General features: G+C 45.2%; 1 protein-coding gene across 5 annotated transcripts in view; it reads right to left on the bottom strand.

Moving 5' to 3' along the window:
* Apba2 (amyloid beta precursor protein binding family A member 2) overlaps nt 1-21,525 on the bottom strand; it is a 184,517-nt gene that overhangs the window by 75,257 nt on the left and 87,735 nt on the right. Inside the window, exon 1 of one of the 5 annotated variants that reach the window (XM_051206445.1) lies at nt 16,104-16,197. The exons of the other annotated variants lie outside the window; for them this stretch is intronic. The gene's annotated coding sequence lies outside the window, so the exon portion shown is untranslated. Of the gene's footprint in view, nt 1-16,103; nt 16,198-21,525 lie in introns of those variants that run through there. 5 annotated transcript variants of the gene reach the window in all.

Raw genomic sequence — 21,525 nt, 5'->3', positions numbered from 1 at the left:
GTGTTGTCTTTTTTCACTTTGGATTTGACTGTTGTTTCAGCTGTTCAGTTTCCCTTGCCCTTCTATATAAATTTTAGAAGCAATTTCTCCATATCTATTTTTTAAAGTCCTATCAGTATTTGATTGATTAGGGTTGCCTTGACTCCACAGAAAAACCTGGGGAGAATTTATATCTGAACCATATTGAATCTTCAAATGCATAAATGTGATAAATGTTCACATTTATTTAGGTCATCTTCCCTTTCTCTCAACATCATTTTGTACTTCGCAATGTGCACATTCTACATGCTTTCTTAATGTAATTATTCTCTCCCTCCCTGTCTGCCAGCCTACCTTCTTCCTTTCCTTCTTCATGCTATTATAAACATCATTTTCTTTCTACAACTGGCTATTGAGTTTAGTATAGAAATATTACTGATTATTGAATATTAGCCTCGCTGAGTTACTTAGGACTTCATCATCTCCATTGCCTTTCTTTCAATCCTAAGATTTCAAGTGCCTCTGTTCAACTGCAAAAGTAGTCATCACACATGATGCTGATTAACAGCATACACACACACACACACATGCACACACCCACACACACATACATGCATGCATGAGCATACACACATATACACATAAATACACAAAATTGTGGTCTAGTGATGCCATGATCTTCAGAGCTTGTATAAGCATGAGTGTCTCACAACAAAACCATTAATGACACACTTCAAATAACATCCCCATCTTGACATGATGCCTTTCTTAAACCATTCCTTTAAAGCAGGTACCCTGCAAACAAATCCTCTTAGGTTCCCTTCATCTGACAAATCCTTTTCTTCAGTTTCATTCCTGAAGAATTTAGTCACTGAATACAGACTTCTAAGCTCATGGTTTGTTGATGTTATTGTTTTAACATTAAAGACATCATTCCACTGTCTTCTGCCCCCTGTGGTTTCTAATGAGAAATCCAGTTACTGAGCACTGTTTCTGCTACAATGAGCCTGCTGTGAAGATTCTGTGTTTAGGCTCAATTTTCAGAGGAATGATGACTATGTGTCTATGTGAGATTTTTCTTTTGGCTTATACTGTTGGGGGTTTTTAGCCTCTGTAGTCCATAAGCCTATACATTCACTGATGTGACATGTTTTATGGTTTTGATTTCATCATATGGTTGTAATTTGGTATGAATTGTTGTTTGAAACAGGGTCGTACTCTGTAGCTCCGATGGCCTAGAACTCATGATCCAACTTACTCTACCTCCAGAATGCTAGGATTGTGAGAGTATGACACCACACCCAGCTACAGGTATGTGTGCTGGTGCCCACCCAACCCCCTCCGTGTGCACGCGCGCATGCGCGCATGTATGTGTGTGTGTGTGTGTGTGTGTGTGTGTGTGCATGTATGTATGTGTAAAGGGAACATACACAGCTTTCTTTTCACTAAGGAATTTCAATGATATGGATCCTTGCATTTCTGATACTATTCTAGTAGTCTCCAAGGACTTGCTATTTATTGAAAACGTTTTCTTTCTGTTACTTGGGGGTAATTCTATTCATCTACTTACAGACAGCTAATTCTTCCTTATGTCATGTCTTTTTGTTTCTTGGATCATCCAATGGATGTCTTTATTTCATACAATTTTTAAGTTTGAAATTTTCCATTTTATTCTTTTTTTTAAAACTTTATATTTGTCTAATAAGAATTTCTTTTCACTTAAAAATTGCTAACATCTACTTCATGAGACACTTTAAAGTCCTTGGCAATTACAATATCTATGCCACCTCAGGGTGACATTATTTTTCCAACTTCAGAACTGGCTACTTTTTAAAGAATAAAATCTTGATTGACTGAAGAATTATGTAGATTTTCTTGAGGCTTTGAGATCAAAGAAAATTGGGGTTCACCCTAGACGTTGTTAGGATTCCCTTTGGAGACTCTAGTGAATATGAAAGTTTTTTTCTGTTTGGTGCCTTGGGCAATCTACACACTTAGATTCAGACCTCAGCTCTGTCCCAATATCTTCAGGAGGTGACTCTGATGTCAGCTCAGTTTCAAAAGCTTTGCCGTGACCACTGAGTCTCTGTCTCATATGAGCTGTCTAGGGATTAAATATGGGCTCAGGACCATGGCTCACAATGCAACGTCATTCCAAAGCCCTTGCTAAGCTTCTGTGGATGTATCTGATACATACATCTGATCAAGACTCACCGGTAGGTAGGTAGTAGACAGGTAGTTAGCAGGTAAATAGGGAGCTATCTTCTCCAAGATTTCTTTCATATCCAACTACCAAAGAATCCTTGTTCTGGCTCCTCCCTCCACACAGTTGGGCAGACTCAAGAGTTTTAGCCTAACACCCAGTTCCATAGTTTTGCTCAGCTGAAGGCTAAGGACAGAACAGCAAGGGAGGAGAAGTGGGAATCCCCATGATATACACATAATAATTAGTTCCCCTGTCCCTGTTAGCCTGCATGCCGGTCCTCTGGCCAGAAAGGCCCAGAGTTCTACCATCCCTGCTCATTAAGCATTCTCTCAAAGGAGCCAGCTCTGCTATTGAAGGGAAGTAAAAAAAAACCCAAAGCAGAACTGAATGCCAAAGCCCTGGGCATATAAGCCCAGGCCAGCCTTCCCTGGACATTGCCAGTGAAAGAGACCAGCCATGGGGTGGTGATGCCATCTGACCAGCACTGTGCACTCTCCATTAATCTGGATATTGATTTTCAAAGGTACTTCAAATTAAAAACTTACTTTACTTTTATTTCATTCACTTCAAACCAACACAGCTGCTGTCACTCTCTGGCTCGGCTGGGTAGAGTCTGTATTAGCAGCAGAAAGAAAGGCCATGCCATAGGGAAATGGACAAATGCTATCATCCCTGGGGGCTTTAACACAAGCTGCCTGGTACAATTAAGCTGCCAGTTCTAAAAATATCAATTTGTGGGTCACATCTCAGTGCTAGTTCTGAGTAGGGTTCCAGCATCTACACTGAAAGTCTGGAGGTGACTAACACACAGTTAAAAGTGAGTGAGATGTGAGGAAGCCAGAAATGCTCTGTGTCCCACTGGGGTCCTGTAATCCTTTGGGATGCACAGCTCCAGGTGAAGAGAACAGGGAGGAGATAAGAAACCATGGGGGGTGGGATGCTGATGCCCCTTCTTCAATTCTCACTGCCATGAGCATCTGAGACCTTTGGTATGTGTAATGACACCACCTTCTTTACTATCACACATGCCCTCAAAGACCTCTCTGACTCTAGTCCCTCAAACTAATCTACCACATGAACCTCACAGAATCAGTGCAGACTCTCCAAACCCACCCAGTCTTCATCCCTCATGCATACACATAGTATGGCTTTCTCTTCACACCCTAATTTACCATTGGTATTAAGCTGCATGATCAATGAACACTATAGGCAGGGGCTCTATCACTGACTTTATCAGTAATAGTAGCATTACCTCAAGTTCCTTCTAGTAAGCACACAGATGGGCAAAGGGTTGAGAAGTACAGACATATGTGAATGTGAGTGAGTGTGTGTGTGTGTGTGTGTGTGTACAAGTGCATGCACACAATGCATGCATACCCCCTCAAGCCCCCTACTCAGGTAAAGGAGCTGGGTGTCTGTCCTCATGCTTAACATGATACTTTAGTCTTATCACCCTGGGGACCTGAATCTAAAATGTCCATTTTCACAGGACAGCAATACAATTCATGGCAGGGAAAAATATAGTGTAAACTCTTTTTTCCCAAACTAACCATCCAGGATGTCCTGTGGTTCTGGTCCTCTGCGCTCCATGATCCTCCCCACCTGAGGTCTTTGTCAACTGCCAACTACCCTTATACATCTAGGGTACAAGGGTTCCAGAAAGGGGTTTTTCAGAAGTTCTATAAAGAAGGTACTGGAATGGAAATTGAGTTGAAGGTACAGAGACAAAAAAAAAAAAAAAAAAAAAAAAAAAAAATCACAGCGCCAGCTGCCCAGCTGGAGCAGAGTCCCAAGGACTGTGCACTGTGCAGCAATCATAGAGAGTGTGGACAGGACTTGGGGCACAGGAGACCGCAATCCTTGAGGAAGGTGGTCCCTTTAATTTTACCCCAGTCCCACCTAACTCCAGCTGCCTCTTACTGCCTGCTCCAGGCCTTCACTTAATGACCTGCACAGCCCTGCACTCTTCACCCTAGGTGACAGTGAACCTGTGGCCACACAGAAATACTCACATCACCCTTCCAGTAACTCATGCAGTCTGTGTGCCTCCTGTCCATGATGACTTCACCCAGCACAGGGAGAAGCCAGGTCTCTTGTTGGCATTCTCTTGCAGCTCCCCCCAAGGGCTCCCTCCTTGGCTCACTGATGGCTGGTAACAGGAGGCGAATTAAACTCAGAATGCTAAAATAAAACTTCCAAATGGATACAGTATGGCCTACTGTATCCATTTGTATTTGACTCCACTTTGTCAAATCTGAATAAAAATCTCCCAAGGGGTAACTTTAAGTGATCAGTTTCTCCTTGCTTATGTATATATTTATATAGTTATATTTATGTACAACAGACTTTACACAAATGTTCCCTGTGGGAATTGAGCTAAAGACCGTTAGAGAAGAGATGTAGGTGTTGCCACTGCACCTCTGGCTACAGACCCAGTGCGGGGAGAGACGCTCACATCCTTGGCTAAGGTAGAGGTGAACATATCCTATGCCCAAGCTTCTGGGGTAGGTGATAGGGAGCTCACCAGATTCTCCCAAGCTGATCTCTAACATGGGCTCAGGACAGCTGCCCTCCCTCCTGGCCCGTGTGCCCTATGGCCTCCTGGGACATTCTCCCCTAGAGAGCATTTCTGCCAATGCCGCCTCCTCCCATGCAGGTGTCTCTAAACCCCCTGGGGAATCCTTTGTCTCCTGAAAAACATGTTCCCCCAAGAACAGCATGCTGGGCACAGAGATAGTAGCACTTTTAAGAAAAGGCCCTAGTTGTGACTTTTCAAGACAAAAATAAAAAACACTTCCATCTGCAAAGTGGCAAGTTGTAGCTGACAGATTACAAGCATGAGTCTGGGGTTTCCCAGCAGGGACACATGACCCTGGATTCTTCTAACTTCCTAGAGTCCCTTCTCCACCACAAAAGAGATTATGCCAGGATCAGGTGCATGATGATCTCAAATGCCACCAAGAGCCAATGCTTTAAATATAAAGCATTGCCTAGATTTCTTGTCACATGTGAGTGACAGGACCCCTACCCATCCTTTAGCAGCCACATTTGTGGAACTGATAAATAAAAGTTCATGTGGTTGGAGAGATGACTAGACAGTTAAAAGTATTTGTTGCCCTTCTATAGAGCACAAGTTCAGTGCCCAACACCCACAATGAGAAGCTAACAGTGACCTGCAACTCCAGTTCCAGGGGATCTGACACCCTCTTCTGGCCTCTGTGGGAACTACATACATACATACATATACTCACTGCCCCCACAGACACAAAATAAATGAATAAACCTCATTTTTTTATGTCTATGATGACTTCTCAGAAAAGAGGATAGAGAGATTCTAGATCTGAGAGAGATTAAAATGCAATCTATCCCTGATTCTCACCACTGACCAAGAAAAACTCCTGATCTCAAAAGCATGTCCTCTATGATAGGCAGAACCCCACTGGTAATAAATTCCATTCCTGCTTCCTGCCAATATCTGCCAAATACAACAACTTCCCAGAGTGTCTCATTTCCAGAATCTGAAGGCTATGTGCTGAATATTCTAGTGAACCCTCAAGTACAGCCCATGATGTGTTTGCTGTCCTTCCTCACAGAATTCCTGGATAGGGCTTGGCCTCTACCGGACCAAAGGGAAAACAGTGTCTCTGGGAAGGAGATTCAGAAACTTAGGGAAATGGGCTGTGGCTTCATTTTTTGATTCAAGGACAGGGCAGATGTCAGGTGCCCGGCTGGAGGTGGGAGACTCCTAAATCTAGGCTACTGATGTCCCTCTCCAGAGTGCATGCTCTGGCACTTGAAAAAGTCAGAGGCAGCAGCCCATGCAGGACCTGTCAATGCATGCCCACCAACTTCTATCACAATCCAGTGAGCCATGACATTTGGGGCCCAAAATCCCAGTGGCAGCTGGACAGAGGTCTCAGGAGAGATGAAGGGCAGGAAGGACTGTGTTAGCAGCCTGTGTGTGGAAACAATCTCTTCCTGCCAACTCCCCATTCTGTCATTGTAATCTAAAAGGCATGGCCAAGACTGTGAAGTGAGAAATGCCCAAGGGGGTGTTTTGGTGTGGTTCCTGGACCAGAAACAGCATCACCTGGGGACTTGTTAGAACTGGAAAATCCTGGGTACCACTCCAGGCAAGCTGAAACTTCATGAGAGGGTACAGAAATACACCCCCACCATCATGATCTGATGCACATTCATGATGGAGATCCACTATTCTAACTTGGCACAGCATCATTCTATTGGGATGAACAGCTTTGTGCTCTAAGATGGCAGAAGGCAGCCTGGTTCTCAGCATCACCCTTGGAGTAAACACAAATATGCATGTAACCTTCCCCATCCCTTACTGTCGTAGAGTCTTCATTTGCTTCATATTAACACCAAGTGATAGCAGTCAGCCTTTGTGTAATAAGCAACTGGGTAGCCCCTGACCCTGGGGGTTTCTCAGTAGAAGAAGTGTTTCTGCTATTCATGGTGGGTCCCTGAAATTACAGCTACTGTAGAGTTTGAATCTGAAACACCTAATACAAGCTGACCTCTGCAGGAAGGACAGGAAGGTTGGAGATGAAGTTCAACCAGTGATGTAATCAGTCACACCCACTCAGTGAAGCTCTAGTAGGTACCTTGGACAATGTAGCTCAGAAGAGTCTTTCTTGATGGCTGCACTTATTGATAACCACATTTCAGTGCAGGTAAGAAGCTGAGAAGCTTCAAGAGTGGCAGTCCTATGGTCTTGACCCTGCATGCCTCTTCTTTTAAGGTTATAGTAAGACTGTGAGTTTAGTGCTTTTTTGAAGTCTGTGGGTCTTTCTAGGAAATTACCAAATTAGGATTGCTAGTTCGAAGCCTAGAATCTGTAATCCACCTGTCAGAAGTAAGGATGGTCTTGCAGAACACTATCTTCTAGTGTTTGGTTTGGCTCACCCTGACAGCTGTTTAAATAGGTTAAGACCTCTAGGTCTAAGCGGGGAGGGAATACAAGAACAGTAGAGAAGGGAGAAGTTTTCCGATGCTGAAAGACATCTCAGAGTGTAAACCAAGAAAGGACATGTAAGGAAAAGAGTCTGGCAGAAGAGCGACATCAAAGGCAGGAGAGCTGAGCGGCAGGTGTCTCATCAATTCCTGGCATCTGAAAGTGTTTTTCTTCATAGCATCTGAGCCCATCCAATATACACATATCACTTGAGCATCTTATGATATTCCAATTCTGATCCAAAGTGTAGGGTAGGTACCAGATACAGCCTCAGAGCCAGGCTGGTAAGGCAGGGAGGGAAGAAAGGGAAGGGAGGATGGTCCCATTTCTTAACATGTAGGAATAGGCCTTGCAATAGGGCTATCTCACTACAGCAGTGGGCAGAGCCCACAGTACACACACTATGGCTATTCATTCAGTGTGTCTGTCTGTCTGACCCATCTTTATGCATTAGTCACCACTGAGGTGATTCCTACCACAGGGCTGGATCGGGATCTGAAGGAAGTGTCTGTGCCTTCTGAGGGCTCAGTACTGGGTCTCAGAGGTTCAGCCTCAGAGTCATGGAAGCTGGTGTGAGAAGGTGCTGAGCTGCAGGCCTATGGATAAGGCAGTGGAATTTGGGGATGAAGGGTCTATTGGCAGGTGGTGCTTTCCTGAATATGAGACTGTACCATGGTAGGAGATGGTGGGACAATCATATGGATCACCAACTGAAAAACTGAGGAATTAGTGGGAATTTTCCAGAAAGGAGCCAAGTCTGTGAAAAGGTGCCAAGTCTGGTTTGCAGTGAAAGATAAGAAGCTAAACACTCTAGCAGGGCCTCATCCTATAGCCTTGAGTCATAAGGCAGCCCAGAGTATAGTTCCTTCTGCTATGAGGATTCTGAAGGCTTTCGGTGGGTGGATGAGATGGGTCTGTCCTGTGGAGGATACTGTACTTTACTTGAAGCCCAGTGATATATAACCCCAGCCACACAATGGTGTTTGGGCCAACCAAACCAGAGTCACATAGCCTAGCAAAGCTGACATGCAAAGTTGTATGGACATTACTCCTCTGATCTCAGCACACATCAGGCACGGGTACCACAAGCCAGGGCAAATGATACAACATCATGTTTCCAGTGTAGGTATCATCTATTCCTATTCTTTCCAACTTAGGTAAGTTGGAACGGTATCCCATCCCTTTTGAGGAAAGCCTCTTCACTGCATAGCCATGGCCGAGCTGTTAGCACCACCTTCCTTTTCTGGCACCAAGGCAACATCACTTCCACACCTGATTCCCCTTCCTACTCACTTCTACCTCTCCTTCAGTGGGTGTGGTCCTGGGATTCAGAGCACAGCAGATCCCAGACAGTGGTGTTGGGTAATAGGTACTATACTATCTCCAGCTCACTCAATCAGACCCCAGTAAGGAACAGGGTTCCTCTTTTGGGTACATATTCCAAGAGCCTGGCCTTATTTACTTTAAAATAAAGGTCTTTATTAGAGGTCAATTTGTTCACACAATCTTCAAATATTTATAGAGATTCTTGTCATCATACACAAACACAGCAGCTCACCAGAACCTAAAGATGAGGCCCTAAAGCACCTTCACCTGTGGGGTGAAGTGGTCCATAATTAATAGTTTGTAGTGAATAGCATTACTGACTTATGGACCAATAGCCTATAAACGATCTGTTCACTCTCCAAGCCTCTGGAGTCCCCCACATTCCAAGGCAACCAGAGATACTTGTTCTTAAAATGACTGTGAGATAGAAAACCATGGCAGGTACTAAAGCACTGTGTCAGTAATGCTGGAGGCAGGCCTGAGACCTGAGAACTGAAACCTGTGTTCACATAAAGCCCTGTGCATGGTCCTTAGGCATCTTAGAATCTGACCATTACAGCCAGGGCTCTGTTCTTCAGCCCCTCGCCTAAGAGCCCCACCAACTGAGGACTGAAAACCCTTGAAAGAGAAAGTTTGCTAATCCCAAACACATACAGTTTTTCTGCCATAGCCATAACACATTAACAACTACATACATAGCAACCATGATGTTGGATTTTAAGAAAACTAGAGAGAAACTAAAGCTCATGGGTGGACATGTATAGTTTATATATGAACACTGCACCGTGACATAGAAGATTTGAACACCCATTGATTTGGGGCACTCAAATTTCCCATGGATGCCAGGGGTGACTGATCTACGAATGCTCCCTCCTTTTCCTATTTTGTTGTTTTGCTTGATACAGGGTTTTGGTACAAAGATCAGGCCATCCTGGAATTTATGATCTTCCTACCTCAGCCTTCTATGTGCTGGGTACAGGTGTGCACCTCCACCCTCAGCCAAAAGCACCCTCCCGTGCATGGTGAGAGTACATGAAAGTAACCATGGGCCTGCAAAGAAATGCAAGTCCATTATTTAAGCAGCACAGACTGTGGGCACATACTTTGGCAGCCCTAGGACATGAGTCCATTGTTCTTCACACTTTGTTCCAGTGCATTCAGAAAAGCAAACTTGAGCTGCCTGGATCCCTGTACCCAAAACAAAACAGATGAGGACTATCCAAAAAAAAAAAAAAAGAAGCAAAACATCTACAAAGAATCTAGCAGGTACAGTGATGTCAATCAAGACAGATATAAACAGAGAAATATATAAAGATAAGAAGGAAGTAGGTCCTGGATCCACTTAGCAACATACCCTCAAAATGCCCATGAAGGGAAGATTGACAGCTGCCTTCCACATGGGGAACAGTCACAGAGTTCAAATTTAAAAAGATGAGAGTGACCAGGGTCATAAAAATTTAAATAACAATTAGCAAGATTTACTTATAACTCTGAACCCAATACAGCTTAAAAAGAAGTATGTTTAATGTGTATGTATGCATATGCTAAGCCTTCCATGCATGTATGCTCATATAGAGGCTGAGCTTTAAGTAACCCTGAATATGCAGCATCAAACTTGAAAGGAAATCACACATTTTATAAGGGGCAATTTGTGCCCACCACATTCACTGAGTGAGTATGTGACAAAATGAGACATGAAAAAGTGATTGTGCCAGTTGTCAGTTTATTGCCTTGCAATTCAGAATACGTATTTCCATGTATGCTCTGTGATGAACGACAGGACTCCCTGCAGCTCTACCTTTCCTGGTAGAGAATGATGAAAGACATACAGGAAGAAGAGGTCTCCTGCCATTTCCAGCTTGGGCCACAGGTCAGGAAAAATGCAACCTTGAAGCTTTGGTCTCGCCTGCTTTACTTCCTCAATCTGGAGGGCATAATTGCTCAATCCATGTGTTCTGCATTTCCCCAAGGCTTCTGCCCTGTTGGAGCCTGAATGGTTCCCTCAGCCTCCAGCCAGCAGGATCAGTCCTTTCCTGCACTGTAGAGGGTAGTCAGCTACTGCAGACCAGCTCAGACTTCTTGAAGATGAAAGCTTCTGTGATGTGTACAGGCCAAGCAATGCCTTCCCTGTGCAGGCTGAGACTTGCATGCTTTTTCCTCTACTCAGGCATCCTTAGTTTTAAGAGTCTGCAGACACTTCTATATTTGAATATTTGAATATTTGTTTGGCTTTTATCTCTTTCCTTGGCTGTGTTAATTTTCTATTTTGCTTTGTTTTTGTTTGTCTGGGTTTTTCTTGTTTTGATTTTTTGGGGGAGGTAGGTTGGAGACAAGGTCTCACTCACTATGCACCCCAGGCTGGCTGCAAACTCAGCCCCTCAAGAGCTGGGATTACAGGCAAGCACAACCATACACAGTTATGTTCCTGTACCTTATAATTACTATTTTATCATATTTAATCATTCTCTATATGGGTATTCTCTCTTCAACCCACTGCATTATTTCTATCTCCTATCTGGATGCAGACCACTAGGGAACTACTACTTAGTGTTGTCCTAAGTAAAAATACCCCTAGGAGCTTGGGTTTGCAACTACGTTTGGTCACAGTGTTCCTGGGCTTGAGTGCCATGCTAAACTCATGCCAGTGGAAAATGGCATGCTCGTGTCCCACAGCATGCAATGGCACCACACTCAGTTTAGTTACCAACTACAGCTGCTATGTCAAAGAGACAACCATTTTAGAAATACAAGAAGTTTCCTGTACATGACTGCCAAAGCAGAAGTAATGGGTACAGGGATTAAAGTAGGTGGCTTCTTTTGAATTCTTTTGGGAATGTGACTCACCAAGCCCTGGTTTGAGACTCAGATGGCTTCCATAATGGCCCCAAGAGAAGAAGTGAAGCCACACAGCTATTATTGCCAGAAGTCACACATGAAATTGAGTTATGCAAGCTGCTTAGTGATAAGAAGAATTCACAAACTGGCCAATTTTATGTCACATCAACAACCAGGTAAGAATGAGACCTTGAAACTTGGAACAGCATTTCTAATTAGATCCAAATGAAGCTGGTAACTATGACATCCGGGCCATGATGGCAGTCCTTTGTCTTCAGATAGAGCCCTCCCAAAGGTGTCTGAGGAAGGACTTTTACCTTGACAACCTCATGGAACTTTACTTGCAGGTTGTAGGATGGTGCTTCAAAGAGATGCTCGTTCTATTCAAAAGAACCCCATCACCACTTGTTACCATGACACCCATAACTTAGGATAAGTCCAATAGGCTCTGAGGCCAGGTGCACACTGCAAGCCAGGAGGAAAAGATCTTGCAAAAGCATTCAGAAGTCAGGAGAACATGGGTGGCAATATAGCTGGAAGGCGTTAAGTAGACTATGAAAAGTGAAATATAACAGCAGGCTGGGCCAAGTTCTTGAATGGAGGTCCTTACTCCAGCTTCCAAACTTAATATATGAGAGGAGGCTTCAAAACCCACTAAAATGTGGACATGAAGATGGTCTGCCTTGGATAACATCTGGTATTGTAGCTTCTTTGTCACACCATGGAGGAAGAAATCCAAAGACAACCAACCCTATTGGGATGAACTATATGTGTACCCTGAGCAGCTACCCCAGCTAAGCTCCTGGAACGGCCTTGAAGACCGTTCTGGGTGAGACTTGATGGATGCCATAACTTGATAGGTTTCCAGATGTTTAGAATAATAGAGACCAAATGTCAAAAGGAGGCACGTTGGCCATAAGGAAAAACAGGGCTGTCACCTCAGCCAGAATGCCTCCTACAAAGAGAGGTCTTTGGCAACCGCGGATTAATCATGGTGACTTGGGGACAAACAGGCAGCCCAGAAAATGGTCTTGAGTCTCCAGGAGGGAATCATGATTTCTCCCCCAAGGTCAGTTAAGACAGCTCAAGCCCCTTATTTGGGGAGGCAGGAACCCCCATGGAAGAGGCTCACAGCTGCCCACTGCTCCCTATAAGGACTGGCAACACTTTCTGAAAGACTGTAAATTGAGGTAAAAATACCAGTTGGACCTTGGGGGAGGGGGTTACTAGATGCTGGCTATGAATAAGACAATTTCTGGCAACCCAAAACATCATTACAGCCACTAGTTAAAATAATGGCCTACTTATGTCAATTCTGACTCACACTGGGCCCAGCTGGCACATGGGCCCACTACAGGGTTATTTTCCCCAGTTTCTGAATATTCAATTGGAGAAAACATATTTTGCAATTGACAGAATCCACTCAACACTACTCTGACTCATGGGACAAGGCCTATTGTTGTAGGAAGGGCTACATGGAAGTTTCTAGAACTTCTTTGCATTCCCAAGATAGTAAATTAAACACAAATTCCCATCTTTGGTGGGTGGGGGAGGGGTATAGAAATCAACACTGCCTTCAGTGACAAACTTAGCAGGGTTGGTGATTCTTATCAAGTCTTACTTAATTCACTGCTATGACCTCTGGGAAAGTCAATGACTTAGACAAGGGCTTTGGGCTAGCATAGCCTCAATCAGGAAGTGGTTTCAGTTGCTATCTCAGATATGACACTGTTGTAGGAAAAAAATCAGCGCAGCCTCTGGTATTTGGTGTGAAGCCACCCATCCAGAGAAGGCCTTTTCATCCACACTAACCTGTAAGTATCAGCAGAAGCAGGCGCCTTCCCTGGCTGGGCCAGAGGTACATCGTTGTACTGCTTAATCCGTGCTATGGCAATTCTGATCTCTAAAGAGACTCTGTCTGTGGAACTCACAATCATCTTAACATTCCAAAACACATCACAGGATGCACTACAATGACAACTTCAGGCTCACTGATAGTAGTTGGTAAGAAGGTAGTCTCAGCAAGAGAGGGCCTAGTAAGGAATCCATAAGAAGACAGGAAACCTTATAGTTTTGGTTGTAAGTCTAGCCTTTCCCAGCACTCAGGAGGCAGAGACAGGCAGAGTTCTCTGTGAGTTCAAGGTCAGCTTGCTCTACAGAGTGAGTTCCAGGACAGTCAAAGTACATAGAAACACTGTCTTGACAGCTGACCTGAACAAGGGGGAGCTTAGGAACCCCAGACTGATAGCTGGGAAACCCGACATTAGACCGACCCAGATCCCCTGAACATGGGTCTCAGTTGGAAGGCCTGGGCAGTCTAAGGGACTTCTGACAGTGGAACCAGGATGTGTCCCTGGTGCACAAAAGGACTTTGGGAACATGTTCCCCATGGAGGGATACTCCCTCAACCTAGAGACAGGAGGGAGAGCCTAGGCCCTACTCTAAATGACTTGGCAGATTTTGATGGTCCTTCCTGGAAAGCCTCACCCTCCCTGTGGAGTGGGTGGGGAATGGGATGGGGGGGATTTTGGGGGGCATGGGAGGATGGGAGGGAGAGGGAACTGGGATAGATATGTAAAATAAGAGAAAAAAGCCTGTCTCGAAAAACCAACAACATGAAAGAAAGGAGAGAGGGAGGGAGGGAGGGAGAGAAGGAAGGAAGGAAGGAAGGAAGGAAGGAAGGAAGGAAGGAAGGGAGAAGAAAAGGAAGAAAGAAAAAGAATATAGAAAACCGACCCCATAACAATTCTGAGGCTATCACCACTCTGAAGCTTCTGGGGACCCCATGGCCTGAAGCACATCAAAACTCCCCTCTATGGTAGAAAAAAGTCATATTTTTTGTGCCGCCCTCCAAAGGGGAAGAGACACAGTACTTGGGTACTCCTCTTGTTTGTTTTAAGAGTACCACGATCACAGGGGAGCAAGCTGCTTCCACGTACCTGCAGAGTCACTTGCCTTTGAATGGGGACCAGAACAGAGACACTGCTATATTCAGTCTGCAGCACAATTTGTCCTGCCCCTCCTTGATGCCCTGACACAGCAGACATGAGGACACACTGTGTCCCCAGCAAATGGCAAGTGCTACAGGGTTATCACAGGCTGGCCTCCGGGATAACAAAACAAGCCCAGGCCCTTGCCTGTTAGAAACTGTTCTTTTGAAAAACAGTGTCTAGCTGGCCACTGTGCTGCTACAGCTTGGCTATGGTTCAAGTATCCCAGTGTGCTGCAACTTACTGTGAGATGTTTAGGAAGATGGAAACTTCATAGAGGGGTTCTTTGTTTCTGCAGTGTTGGGGATTAAATCCAAGGGTTCCTATGTGTTACATAAGTACTCTCCCACTGGGCCACACCCCTAGATCCACCTGTCTCATTTAGAGGTGGGGCCTCTGGGAGACCATCTGGAGTTGACATTATTTCATTTTGGTGGTTTGAGTACATTTATGTGTGTGCGCATGTACATGTGGAGGCTAGCTGCGGAAAGTAATGCCTTCTCAATTGATCTCAACTCTTTAAAAAGTGCCAGTGAACATTTGTGAAGGTCAGATGACATCTCAGTGGAGTCGGTTCTCTCCTTCCACCTGCTAGTAATCAGGCATTACTAGCAGGTGGGAACTTCCAGACCCAGAAAAATGCATTACAAGATCATAACTGAACCACTTCTTCCTGGACCAGCTTCTCAAAGATCTGGCCACCCGTCAAAACCATTAGCTGGAAGTGATGTTTCTAATGCGTGAATCTTTGGGGTGAGTCCCATTGCATTGCAGAACTCTTGCTCAGACCTGCGCCAGTACAGTGCTGCCTCTGTCTTCCGGCCACTCTTACCACGCTCAGTCATTTTTATGTAAACCTCTCACTGTTTTAACCTACAGTGTGGATTCTACCTCCTAGACAAATGATGATGAATGACTATAATGACATTAAGATTTTCAGGGGAAAAAAAGGAAACAAATGTTACTAAATAAAACTAAGCAGATCTATGAGAGCGGTGTGCTTCCAGTGTCCTGGTTCTTTTCCCACTGTGAATTCGAAATGTTTAAGGTCAACAAAGTTAAAATAATCATCAGCTAAGACGAATCACCACTACTAGCCTTCTTCTGCCATCTGTCAGTGCCCCAGACTAAAACAACAGGTCAACAGGAGCTTTGTAGGAACAAGCTGGATGAAACCTAACCTGTACCTGATTAAAAATAAACATTATGGACCAGTGAGGCTCTATCAGTCAACCATCCAATAAAGAAGCAAACGTTTAAGAGTAAATGCAGGGCTGGAGAGATGGCTCAGCAGCCAAGAGAACTTCCTGCTCTCAGACAGAACTGGACTTCGGGTCCCAGCATCCACATCAGGCAGCTCGCCATAACCTCTAACTCTAGTGTAGGGCACTTGATCCCTCTTCTAGCCTCTGATGGCCCCTGCACACAGGTACACACACACGGACAGGCAGACATACATTCCTTAAAAAGCAGACTGAGAAGCAACTTTCAGAAACTGTAAATGAGATCTGACAGCAACATGCAGCAGAGTGTTGTGATAGACAGAGAAGCAACAGAAGGCTTTCTATAAGAGGAGGGGTATGGGGCGAGGAGCAGGGCAACAGCCGCCACTGTCCTCCAGCAGCTCTGTACAGGTCACCGCAGCTACAGCTGCTACCATGGGAAGAGCCTCACACTGTGGCGAGCTTGAGAGGAGGCAGCAGGGGAGTTACTTGTCAGATTAAAAGGCTGCCTTACAGAATGAACAGATGCAACAGTACAGCTAAGAAAAACATTCAAGCAGATGCCAAGATACCTCGATATGAAGACTCGATGGTTGTTCCTCTACACCAGCAATTAGTAATATGTGACAGGGAAAAGCATCTCAAGGGAACAAAGCTAGAATGCATCTAGAAAGGAACAACAGAGACATACAAAAATTTTGTCTGAACACACACTATGTTCCTGGAATGAAAGAATAGTGTAAATATTTTAATTTAGTTGAAATCAGTTTAGAGGGTCAATGCAGCACCAACAGCATCCCCAGGGAGAATACTAAAGCCCTGACAAACAGAGGAAGTGACTGGAGAAACATAACAGGGCAGTAACAAAAGACAAAAAAGTAAAATTACAGAGGGAGCTTTTATTAGCATAAGAATTGACAGACATACCCAAAAAGACTGTTCACAAGAGCCCAGCACATGTGAGGGTTTAGTATATGATGATGATAGGTTTTTCAAATAACTGGGGAGGGAGGGTGGTATAACCTTTGTAACCCTTTTACTTAGAAAGCTACATCTGCCCCCAAACTTCTCACAAAAAGTAAGCTGTAGAGAGGCTAACATGGAAAACAGATGATTCTAGAATACTGGGTGCTTTGCACAGGGAAGGCCTTTGTGAAAGACATCACTGTCATCAAGGAAAGGAGTGACCCCCCATCAGGCAAGAGCCAGTGAAACCTCCCTCACATCTGGGCCTCAAACAGGAAAGGAAACATGGGTGGGGGCTAGGGGGATGGCAGGCACCCCTATGAGTGCTAGTGAACACGTAAATCAGCCCATCTATGGAACAGCATGAAGAGTCCTCCAAAAACTAAAGGAAGACTAGAATCTTCCCTGATAATCCTACTCCTGGGTATACATCCAAAGAATGAATCCAGGGTGTGGGAGAAATGTCTGCCCACCCTGTTCACTGCAGAACCATTCTCACCTATGCAGACAGCCTCCATGTCCTCAGGCAGCTGAATGGGTAAAGAGGAGATGGTATACACAAGTGACGGTGTTACTCAGCCTTCAGAAAGAAAGTAATCCTGTCATTTATGGCAACAAATGAACCTGGAGAGAGTTGAGTCAAGTGCAATAAGCCAGGCACACTGTGAATCTCATGCTGTCCCTGACATGAGGAATCTACTATAGACAAATTCCTAGCAGCAGAGAGCAGAGCCCTGGCTGAGGGGTATGAGGCCGGAGCAGGTAGGGAGGGGCTGGCCAGCAGAAACAAAGCTTTAGGTATGTAAATAAGCATGTTCTAAATATCAGCTAAAAAGGCAAAGTGAATTCTGTACTAAGCACCCATTGGCCAGGAAGGGAGACCTTCTATTAAATGTTTTTATCTCAAAAGTAAAGAGTGTGGGGGCAGTTTTTGCATGTGGGTATTAATGGCATAGATCTCAGAGACAACATATCCTATGTGTATAAATACTAAGCAAAAACAAACAAATAAGTAAAGCAACAAGCCCAATGGGAATTAAGGGAAAGTACAGAAAGATAATTGACCAGAGAGACAGGCTGGTATTATTGACCTCATAAAGAACCTAGGAAACTCGAGAATCGAGGTCTTCCATCTTACTTGAGCCAAGTTCTGGGTTCAGCACCAAATGCCACAGTCCACTCTGGAAGCAACATGGCGGCATTTGTGGAGCCGCAGAGGCAGCCATTCCGCTTCCTTGCTGTTTCCTCGAGAGAACCATTAGCCCACAAGCATCCTGTTTGTGAGAGCAACCATCAGGAAACAATCTAAGTGTTCATCAGCAGGAAGGCGTTCATTACACGGTACCTAGCAAAGCTGCTCAGGGAAGCCTCTACTGCAGTTAACACAAATGAGGCTGAGCTCTTGATGGGACTGATGGGGTAGCTTTCCCAGAGGAGGCAAACATCACAAACTCTGGGATGTTGCCCCTGCCTGTAAAGCCCACCACAGCTGTGTAAGTTACTAAGCCTCAGGTAAGAAGTGTGTTCCCCAGGGACTCAGGCAATGGAATTTAATCCCCACAATGAAGTTTCCAAGGGGAAGAAACAATTAACTAAAGGCACTGAGCTGAGAAGAAAGGAAACCACCTTCCTCTAACATTTTCAACCTTATGCTATTGAGTTGATAAGGTCATATTAGGATGGACCCTAATGATTGGTTCCTGGGTTTGGGGGGATTCTTGTTTGTTTTTTAAGAGAGAGGAAGAGAGAATATAAGGCACACACACAAATGTCCCCACACATACACATAATTAAATAAAAATAAATCTTTAGTAAAAAGAAAATACAGGGGCTGAGAGATGGCTCAGTGGTTAAGAGCACTGGATGTTCTTGCAGAGGACCTGAGTTCAATTCCCAGCTCCCACATGGTGGCTCACAACAGTTTGTAACTCCAGTTCTAAACCATTCAATGTTCTTTTCTGGCCTGCTCACACACCAGACATACAAGTAGTGCATAGACATACATACAGGGAAAACACCCATACACATAAAATGATACAGAGCCAGAGAGACAGAGAAAGAAAGCACAGAATTCTGTCCATCTATAATGTCCTTAATTGAAAATACAGGGCAATATGAATCAACCTAAAGGGAAATGTGCAAGGGCCATGCTTCTCCTTTGCAGGGTGCAGTGCTGGAGCAGCCCCAGAAAGGGGGAGAGAAGGGAGAGCAAACACAGGGCCTGTGAAACCAGCTTCTAACTCTCTACCAGAAACACAGCTGCAGGACCCTCATCTCACCACAGCTGGACCGAAGAGCAACCCCAATCTACCACACAGGAAGGTTACATCAGCTTCCAAGAGTCAGAAAACACCAGAGCTCCAGGCCAGACCCCACAGTGCTCTCCCTGCTGCTCTTTGGTATTAATCTCCCTGTATTCAGAAGGCAGTAGGCCTTATTCTCCAGCTTAGAAAAGAGGCCAGGGGTAGTACAGGTGACCCAAGGTGACAAGGAGGCAGTACAGTGGCCTAGGCTGTGACCTCTCCCTTAATGGAGTAGAGCTCATGTTCTCTGATGTTTCTCCAGCATCAGGTTCCTCCTGTTTATGGCTCTACCATTTTCTGATACCTCTTCACCCCTAGTGTTTGCACAGAAGCCCAGAAAGCGATGGTGGGCTTCAGTGGCCTCTGTGCACCATAGAGAAAGCGATGGTGGGCTTCAGTGGCCTCTGTGCACCATAGAGAAAGCAATGGTGGGCTTCAGTGGCCTCTGTGCACCATAGAGAAAGTGATGGTAGGCTTCAGTGGCGTCTGAACATCAAAAAGCTCTGGCCCCTAAGCTTCCCTTTTATTCTCCCATCCATAGCCAGGCACTACTGGCTGGACAACCCCATATGTAGACTCTACCCTCTGCAGCTACCTTTCCCTACCTGCCTGTCCCTGACAGAAAAATGCCTCTGGCAAGAGTTTATCCCAGCCCCCTGGGACATCAGCTCATTCATCTTATTCATAGGTCCATGAAACTTAATTTTCCATACAGGCCTTGTAGGGCCATGTCATCCCTCCCACTCTGTAATGGGCCAAAGGAGCAGAGAAACAGAAAATGGGATGGATGCAATCAGACTCTCCCAGGCAGCAGCGCAATAAAAAGCACTAGAATGGTTTCAGTGCAGGCAATCACACCCCAGCCTCCAGAGGAAGAGCTTGTCACATCCAGTCAGAGTTGCAATGGGAATAACTGAGGAGCTGAAATCCACACATCTTTATCAGTAGCTCTCTATGCTAATTTATCGTGCCCACACTCTCCTCAGAAACCTGGGCCCGCTGGCTGGGACAGATCCCCAGGATTAGCTCCTGTGCAGACAGGAGTGCAAATAGTGGCTTTCAGTTAGCTGTAAGGATGAATGTATGTGAATGAACCACCAGGAAGCACAAGCTGGGAGAACTGGGCCAGAAGGAGGAGGAAAATGCAGGTGAGGCAGAGAGTGCAAGCAGCCAGGGGAGACAGAGGCAGCAGGGGTCCAAGCATCCATTAAAGGAAAAGATTAACTGAACTGATACTGCCAACCTCGAGGAGGAAAAGCCTCCAAAGCCTAAGGGGGCTGGTCCAAACAAAGAAAGAACAAAGAAGGACAGCAAAGGAGTGACAGCTCCTGAGAAATAAGACAAAGCAGGAAAGCCTCAAAGGGGCAACTTAAAAATAAAGTCAAGAAGTATTCAAAACATGGGGGACCAGGATAACAGATCCAAGACCAAGAAGAAAGCATAAGCAAGACAGAGGGTTAAAGTCGACACAGGAGCATGGAGGGATGGGAGCTTTGGGAAGAAAGAAAGGGGAGCCAGAGAGCTGCAGCTCCATTAAGGGAGGTGCCCCAGGCTTGCTCTGAGCCATTTGTCCCCATGGCTTGGAGTGTCTTCCTCTGGTGGGCACAGGTACCCTGAGCAGAAGCATCAGTGTGGTCTCCCCTCCTCCCTCCCTCAGCCCATGCAAATCAGCCAGAACTGCCCTCCTCCTTCAGAATCTCAGCAGGGCTGTCATTGCCACCATCTTCACAGTCTGGATGCACAGACATTTTGATTGGCTTTCTGGAGGAAGAAGCATGGGCCTATTAACCACCACACCCAAAGGTGAGAAGGCTCAGTGGGCAGACACATTCGCTGGCCAACCTGAAGATCTTCAATCTCAAGAGCTCACATGGTGGAAGCAGACAATGGACTCCCACAAGTTCACCTCTGACCTCTACAGGTGTTCCATGGCATGCACCTGCCCAGACAGGTGAGTACACACATACCCGTACATATGCGTAGTAAACAAATAATTGTAAAAAAAAACTTAAAAGTTTGTCATGTCTTGGTTGTGAAAACATGAAGGCTGCTTTGCAGGAGCACAAATCGTGGCTCCAGGACTCAGGAGCACATTCTGGGCTAGCCCCTGTGGCTCTCGCTTCTCTTCCCTACTTCCCTTGGCAACAGCGATGTTCAGGTAAACATCTGCGGGTAGGCAGTGCCATTTGCAGGCCTGTCCAGTGTGGCACCTGAATGGTGCCTCCCCTGAACCTGAATGCTGAGGCATACTCCACACCTGAGTTTTAGTGTCACAGAGATGAGCAAGGAATGATGTTGCCTTGGAAAGCACTTTTCCAAAATCTGCAGGCTAGTGTGCTCCAGCCCTATGTAGAAGATTTGAGAACTTCTGTAGTGGTAGACTATTATCTGCCCTGCCCCATACAGTGGGCACTGAGCCTAGAGGTATGACCATTCCTCTAAGGGAAGAAAGCTTTTATGTTTTACTTCATTTGCAGAGTGGCATCCAGCTAGCAGTCATTCAGCATATAAAGTCTACCTCTGAGATTCATGTGTTAAAAGGATGTTTTAAGAAATGAAAAATAATTAGAATTTAAAATGAGTTCCATGAAAATAGGTTCTCCTGGGTTCTACAAAGTGGCAATGGGGGCGGGAGAGGGATATTTGAGTTTTAGCTAGATAGGTATGAGGCTCTTCTCCCAGGTGCTGTGGAATGCCTGGAAATATGCAAATCAGAAGATGAGGC

Source organism: Phodopus roborovskii, unplaced genomic scaffold, assembly GCF_943737965.1.
Source record: "Phodopus roborovskii unplaced genomic scaffold, PHOROB, whole genome shotgun sequence".
In the NCBI taxonomy this organism is placed as follows: domain Eukaryota; kingdom Metazoa; phylum Chordata; class Mammalia; order Rodentia; family Cricetidae; genus Phodopus; species Phodopus roborovskii.
Note: the sequence above shows the minus strand (reverse complement) of the source record. Positions and strands in the feature narration are given on the sequence as shown.